Genomic DNA, 8,662 nt, shown 5'->3' on the forward strand with positions numbered 1-8,662 from the left:
CCTTTTGATGGGCCATGGAATTGAAGGAACAGAGCATCATCTTTCCTGAAACTGCTAGTAGCAGAAATAATACTTCTCATGAATGTAGAGCCTTTTGATGTTCATCCTTAGGATCTGGAAAAAATGCTGGCAAACATATCTCTTGATGAATGTTGGTATCAGAGGAAACTTTGGGAACAAAACTAGGATAAGTTTTAGAAGACTGTGCATGCAGCTCGCCTATTCTTTTTGCTGAAGTTACTGCAACAATGAATAGAGGTTTTAGGGAAATCCATTTGAGACTTTCTTGCTGCATGGGTTCAAAAGGTGGTCCCCTAAACCTTTGGAGTAACCGATGGGACAGGCGTCTCCACGGATGGCTTAAGGCTTTGAAGAATCGCGTGATCAGTGAATTGCTAGAGAATTTTGACTTCAACTGAGCATTGAAAGCTATAAAATGGACTTTGTGTGTTGTAGGACAACCTCTTTTTAAACCCCTCTTGTAGAAACTGAAGGATCGAGGGTAAAACATCTATTGGTAGCTTAGATGAATAACAGCACTTTTTGTAAATTGACCAAATTCTGTTGTAAACATATATAGTAGAAGGTTTTGTGGCTGATAAAAGAGTTTTTACAACAGAGTCTGAAAGCTCGGCTTGTGTTAGGATGTTCCACTCAAGCCTCCAGGCCGTAAGATGCAGGTGTTGAAGATGAGGATGATGAAAACTATTTTAAGGGCGCTGTCACACGTTGCGTTTGCAAACGCAGACCAAACCGCGCCCACCGGGCGGTCCGCGGTCCAATCGCATCGGCGTTTCTCTTTGTTTCTATTGAAAACGCCGATGCGATTGGACCACGGACCGCCCGGTGGGCGCGGTTTGGTCTGCGTCTGCGTTTGCAAACGCAACGTGTGACAGCGCCCTAAAGGAGAAGCTCTGGACGGAGTGGTAGTCTCCAGAATCTTCCTTTTTAAAGGAATAAATGTAGGGAAAACCATCCCCGACGGGGCCAGTATGGAATAATTGCTTTGGCTTCCGCTTCTTCCTCCAATATTTTGCGAAGCACCCTGAGAATTATGGATAAGGGTGGAAATACATAAATCAGAAGCCCAACTAATTGACAGCCCGTCTGTTGCCTCGGGATGTCCTAGGGGTGAGTGGGAACAGAATCTGGGTGTTTTCTTGTTGTCTTGAGAGACAATGACATCCATGAAGGGTTCCCCATTTTCTGTGTTATTTGACTGAACATATTTGAATGCGACTCAATATATCTGCTTTGCAGTTGTGAATGCCACGTATATGGAACGCCGAGTTGTGTCGCAGGTTTACTTACGCCCCAGGTCATTAGCTTCTGGCATTCCCTGGCTAGTAAGAGGCAGCGGGTGCCTTCCTGTTTGTTTAGATAATACACAGAGACTATGTTATCTGATTCTACTAAGAAACTCTGATGGTGTGTAAGCGAGTGAAAATTAAGCAGCGCCGGTCTCACAGCTCTCAATTCTTTTAAATTTGTTGAGAGATTCTTTTCTTGATGAGACCATGGATGTTGTATCCACTGACTGTTTACATGGGCAACCCAGCCCCAGGAAGAGGCATCCGTTGTGAGGACTATTGCTTGATGATGAATCAGAGTCCTGCCCATATTTAGCCAGTTGTTCTGGATCCACCAAACTAGGTCTGTCTTGGAGCTGGGAGAAAGAGACATCAAGGAATCTAGATGTTGAGGATTCCTGTTCCATGTTGAGAGGAGATCCCATTGAAGGCACCTTATATGAGCTCTCGCCCAGGTAACTGCTTCCAACGCAGACGTCATTTGACCCAGCACTTTCATCACTTGACGATAGGATACCTTGTGGGCAGACCTTAAGGGACAAGATTCCTGCCCTGAGCTTCTGTCTCCTGACCTGTGACAGTTTTAAGGTCATTAAGTGTGAATTGATTATGAAGCCCAAAAAATGTATCTTCTGTACTGGATATAATTGAGATTTCTCTAAAATTCACTATGAAGCCATGTTCCTCCAGTGTTACCATCTGAAGATGACAATGAAGTCAGGATAAGCCTGTCATCTAGGTATGGCACTACTGTTACTCCTTGACGATGCAGGGCTGCCGTCAGTACCACTATGACTTTGGTGAACACCCTCGGGCCGAAGCTATCCCGAATGGAAGGCACTTGAACTGAAAATGGCGGACTTCTGCTAGTGTATGGAATGCTATTCTGAGAAATTTCCTGTGTGATGGCAGAATGGGAATATGTAGACAGGTCTGCAGATGCCATGAAATGATTCTTTTGTAATAGTGTCAAGACAGACCAGATAGTTTCCATTTTGTAATGCTTCTTTATCAGGAATTGATTTAAATATGTTAGGTCTATCACAAGACACCATTTGTTGTCTGGTTTTGGGACCAAAAAAAACATTTGAATAAATTCTATTTTGTGTTGTGATGCTGGGACTTCTACTATCGCATTCTTCCTCAGGAAGTTCAGCATATGGGACCAGAGATTTTTGTCGCAAGGATTGACAACGTATCTGTTCGAGGGAGGGATTGGAATTCCAGGGCGTAGTCCTTTTGAAATGTAGACCAAACCCACATGTCTGAGGAAGTCCTTAAAGGGGTATTCCCATCTGAGCATTTACATTTAATTAAATTCATTTGCCATATGTAAACATTTCTTCAATTGGATGTTTTTAAAAAAAATGTTCCTGTGTGAAGATAATTTCTCATAAATGTAGTTATGCTGTCCCTTTAGAAACGAGGTACTTTCCTCGGATACGACCACGTCATACTCTGGCAGCGGTGGCCAGACTTGCGCTATAGAGTCCTGCCAAACCACCAGGATTCAGCGATCATTACCACAGGACGGCTGTGCGACATGTAGTAACTCCCGGACATTTTATATACAATAACCTTTTGTTTCTTTGTGCACTCAATCTATCAGACGTGGCCGTATCCGAGGAAGCCATCTCGTTTCTAAGGGACAACATGGTTACATTTATGAGGAATTATCTTCACACAGGAACATTTTTTTTAATAACATCCAATTGAAGAAATGTTTATATATGGCAGATTAATGAAACTGAATGTAAGTGCCCAGATGAGAATACCCCTTTAACCATGCCGCAGAGAATAGACCTCCCACAGGTTGCGATTGGATTCTGGTGTAATCATTCTGAGGGCTTAGGGTTGACTGGCTTCTTCCTATAGAAGTTGCCTCCCTGCCGGGTTTGAAATTTTTTCTACTTTGATCAAAATTGATTGTTCTTTCTAGACCTTGTTGATCTTTTCCCTTGGAAACAAAAGGATTTGAAAGATTTGAATTGTTTCTCAGAAAAGAAAATTTATTTTCTGAGAGTGATTTCAGGATCCCTAACAATTGGGGACCGAAAAGGCTTTCTGACTAAAATGGAAGATTACAGAAATTTAGCTTTGCTGGTAGATCTCCTTTCCACAATCCGATCCACATTCCTCTTCTTGCTGAATTGGACTTTAACATTGCCCTAGAAGCATTTTTGATGACGTCTCTTAAGCATTTTTGAGTAACGACAAGGATTGGAGGATGTTTTCCCTTGGAACCTTATCTTTGAGGTCCTGAGTTAGATGGTTAAGCCAAATCCTCAGTACCCTAGCAACTGGTACAGAGGCTAGAGCTACTTTACAGGCTGCTGAGGCAGATGCATATGTTTTCCTCAAAAACACTCCTGCCCTCCTGTCCACTGGGTGGGCAATAATATAGCCTCTTTAGAGGGTAAAAAAATTTTTTTTACAGCTTGATGACTGGTAGATTCAACTTAGGAATCTATTCCCATTCTGAACTGAATTGGGGTTCCAACTTGTAAGACAAATTAACATTTTTCACCAGGAAACACTTAGAAGGAGCCTTCCATTCCTGTTTTAAGAGCTTGTTAAAGACTGTGTGCCCTGGCAATCCTTTATCCCCTATAGTTGGAAAATAAAATGACTTTTCCTTGGGGGTTTTATTGTCAACATTCTAAGAGGATTCTATAGTAGCCTTCACTGTCTTTATGAGCTACTGAAGATTCTCTTTCCTGAGGGGATGTAGATCATCATCTTTATGCAACTCTTCACCCACCTGACTCATTAGAGGATAAAGAGGTTGAGGGAACTAATACACATGTATTATTAGACTTTTTCTTATTATGCTGATTCTTAGCATCTTGAAATACATCCGACATTTGCTCTTTAAACCACATCATAAATGAATGAGCCTCAGTAGAGGCTGAGCAGGACAGACATACATTAGTTATAGCCTCATCAGGCAGTGGGTGCTCCTGAAAGAGGCCTCCAACAGGGGTTAAGGTGTGGACATTTAAGGAAGAGAATCAAAGCAACATGAGCAACAATACAGCATATTAATTATATTATCAATGCTGAGGCACATCTATCCTCAAGATACAGAGGGTTCTGCTTGTTTTGGCAAATGGGCAGGGAGTGATTGGCGCTCAAACCTTTTAAACTTCAGAGATCTTGCGATTTTCGCCTGATCTCGCACACACTCCGTTGGACATAAGCCTTTCCCCACATGTGTGTGTTACCGTGGGGTCGGAAGATCTTTGTGCAGTCAGAATCGCCACCCGAACAAGCAGGTTGCGAAGTCTCGCAACCATTGCTAAGACTTTGCGCACTCGGCCGCAGCCGCTATCACTGTCATGGCGACTTACAAGTTTGTTAACAACAAAATGTTACATAACGCTATAAGTGTATAACTACATATATGTGAATCGACACTTACCCGGAGGATTTAGGAAGGGGCTCCATGTCTCCCAAGGGGCTGCCCAACCCGTATGCCACATATGGCACAGTTTGGTGGATTTACAACATGACATGGGATGCAAGGCGATCTAGAGATATATAAATGCTAAGAGCACTTGACCGCACCATGCAACTAAGGGAGCCAGGCAGGTCCTTTGGGTGAGTGACCTGCAAGGTATTTCATACCGGATAAGTCACAATTCTAACACGCCAACTGCTTTTCCCACAGTGATGCCGAGTTACCTGAACTCTTCCGCTTGACCTTGAGAAAAATTAAATACAGTGGTGTACGAGTCTTCTTGTCTCTTTATAGAGGTAGCTAGATATTGGCTAATTGTTGAATATTGCTTATTAACCTGTTCTTTTCTGGTTTACTCCTAAGGGAGTTAACCCATTATATCAGTGGCGTAACTACCACCATAGCAGCTGCTGCTATGGGGCCCGTGAGGTTAAGGGGCCCGGGGATGCATGCTCCCTGTGTCCCTGCAGTGCTTTCCCCGGGTCCAGTGGTAAGGGATGCATGGGGGATGCACTACCGGACTACTTCTATGTATATGGGTGCGAGTATACGAGTGTAAAACTTTATGTGTGTGTATATAAGTATATAAAGGTGTGTATATATCAGTGTATAAATGTGTTTAATTGTATAAACATGTCTGTATAAAGCTAAATTAACAAGAACGTATGAGGGGCGTATATCTGGTAGCAAATTTGCTGCCGGATATACTTCCCTCAAAGGCGTCTATAGCTCCTGGGCTCGGTAAGGTGAGCACGAGGAGTACTCACTGTTTCAACCCGTGGCCGCAAAATAGTTAGAGTGTGCTCTATCTTTGGCCATGTGGCTCTATTCACTCTATGGAGAGGGGAGGGGTGAGCCACGATCAACTCTCCTCCTCTCCAGCACACCAGACGTGTGCCTGCCAGGCTATAGCCTGTTTATGTGAATGCAGCCTAAATATGTATATAATTTTTTTAGGGGAAGGGGGGCCCCATGCAAAAATCTGCTATGGGGCCCAGCCTCTCCTAGTCACACCCCTGCATTATGCGCTGCTGAACGGACGATAAGGAAAATGGAAATATTGCCTTTATATGTTACTACATTTTACTACATAATGTTCATGTTTTGAACCCCCTCCTTTCCATAACTAACTAAAAACACACTTGCTCTCTTATTGCCTTTTTTTCGTGATCGTTTTTTTGTGAAAATGGAGTGATGCAATGTACATTTGATCCTCTTCGCCTAAAGTGGCTACATATTAACACTTCGACTCAGAACATGTCCATAAAGCTTTATGAAACACCAAAAACACACACATGTTCCAGAGTAAAATTTATATTTCACACCATCCTCCATTATTTATACCTATGTTATGATGCAAATTCTTATGAAGCGCGGAGGGTTCTGTTATTGTGCGGATAATACATTGGCGCACATCTAAAAGTGACTTTTATTATCTCATTGGCTTGGTTTATGGATATATAGTTATTTATTTGGGTTACCATTGTGTAAGAGAACATACAATGATAGATCTGTGTGAAGCTCAGTGCAAAAAAATGTTTGGCGCCCTCTGTGAATTTAACGTCCCCTTTGCTGCATATTTTGGTGAATATACACATGTGAGGTATGTATGAACTCCACACATCTTACTGTTTTAGGAAAGTATGTTTTCTTTATTTAAGTATTCTGGATTTGTAGACATTTTAGAGGAAATTTAGAATTTTCATGCAATTTTTGCATTTTATTGCCGTTTGCTGCAGTGTGTATGAATTAAAAAGTTATTCTTGTTTACATGGCGAATTCTGGAAAAAATTATTTTGACAGAATAGAAGCTTTTTATTTTGTGAGTTATCTATTTGTGGAAAGCAACCAAATATGTCATGGTTTTTGTTTTAGCATTTTTGGGAGTGAAAATTCTTGATGTTGTGTATTGTGGTATATATAAATCTGCTCACTTTGTTATTATTTTTAAATCCCTATTTGTGCAAAAACCTCCACTTTGATGTGAGTTTTATGTAAAAACATACATTAACAAGGCATTTTAAATGAACTTTTTGCTTAATAAGCTTTTAGGGGTGCCTTTACTTTTTAATCTGTTTTATGGCAAAACTTTGCAGGTTGTGACTTAAATTTTTAGCTGATATTTAGTTATTTCAGTTTAAGTGATATTATGATGATTTATTCATGTGGACATATCAATATAAGGCATTTGTGAACTCTACACTTGTCCATCTATTTAATTAAGGAGATGTCAAGCTAATTATTTTCTGTTTGGAGCACATGTTTTGCCATAAAAGTCAAATTTTAAATATTTTTTATAAAATGTTTCAGTTTGAATCAAAATTGCATGAAGGCGCATATGTCTATAAACTCTTTTATGCAATTTTGAAAATGAGGCAAGTGTCTTCTTTCAGAAAATATGTGGTTTGCTGCAGTTACTTTAATTCTTTTTGCTGTAATTTCGGTCTTATTTGTGAATGTCAAAATTGCAAAAATTGATCTGGTCAATAACGCGCCAAAATATCCAGAAATGCCGGTCGATGAAATGGTTAATACCCCTTGGTTGAATTCCCGGGTAAAGATGCTTATCATCTATCTCCTGTCTATATATCTATCTGTCTAGTTATCTATCTCATATAATCTGACCAATCTGCCAGGGCCACACAAGGCTGTACATACGAAATTCATGGGGGTGAGAAGGCTGTAGCTCATGAATCCATAGGGAGTGGGATGGGGGCTTATTTAAAATAACCATGATAAGGCTGTGTGTATGATAAACTAGGGAATATTTTAGGTAAAAGGAGACTGTTTACTATAAAGTCAGCCTAGCGAGGCTCTGTCGCCCAGGAATCTACTGCAATCTGGAGCCAACCCTGCTTGTAGCACAGCCTAGTGCTAGTGTCACGGGTAGCTTGGTCCAGGCAAATGGGCCTCCTCCATGCCAGACAGGACCATCAAGAGTATGCAAGGCGAGGGGGAGACCATGATGTAATAAAAGTTCCCCATGGGAAACTCCCAGTGTATGTATGGTGATAGGAGGCCTTTGATGTTAGCGGCAGCCAGGGATCACCTGCGGAGACAGGGTTATGAACATGAAAACTCAGTCTCTTTATTCCACAGACTTCCAACACAACAACACGCAACAGGCTGAGGTATAAAGGTTCTTCCTGCTTGGTTCCATGAGGTAGTCCATGGTTGGTTTACAGTCTGGGTGAAGCTCACAGCTCTGATTCTATGGCTTGAAGCTGGATAATTGCTTGGGCACACAAATCTGCAGATCTGGTAGAGGGGAAGCCCTCTGAGGGGAGACAGCAGCAGCAGACTGACTCCAGAACTTCCAAGACTTGCACTGCACAAGGTGGAACTTGGGACAGTTAAATGACTGTCTTTGGAGCTCTGCCCTGCTCTGCTCCATCAGATTTATGAAAAAGGCTTTGGCGCATAAAAAGTCAGAAAATACACATAAAAAGTCAAAGCACATTCACCAGCATTGAATATCATTTTGAGATAAATTGTCCGCCTAAACAGAACATTTTAAATGTGGCACAAAGCAATAGATCAATTGTAAAGGTAATGGGGAATTTGTTGCAGCATGGGTCTATGTGTAAGTGACTTTGAAAAATATAATTTTGGCACACAATTTGGCACAAAAGGAGGATGTGCCAAAACTATGGCAAAAATAAATGTAAAGATGCATCATCCCCACCCAATTTTTTTTAGGGGTATCAGCGAACAGGGGGCTGAATACATGCATGCAAAACTTCTCAGTATTTTACTATTCCAAAACTTGCAAAGCATGTATCATTTTCTTTACACTTTAAAATTACTTGATACTTTGTGTTGCTGTAGTAACATCAAACATAAAAATACATTATTGTTGAAAATTAGGAAAAGTTAATAATAATAATTCCTT

The sequence above is a fragment of the Engystomops pustulosus genome, chromosome 2 (genome assembly GCF_040894005.1).
Source record: "Engystomops pustulosus chromosome 2, aEngPut4.maternal, whole genome shotgun sequence".
NCBI lineage: Eukaryota > Metazoa > Chordata > Amphibia > Anura > Leptodactylidae > Engystomops > Engystomops pustulosus.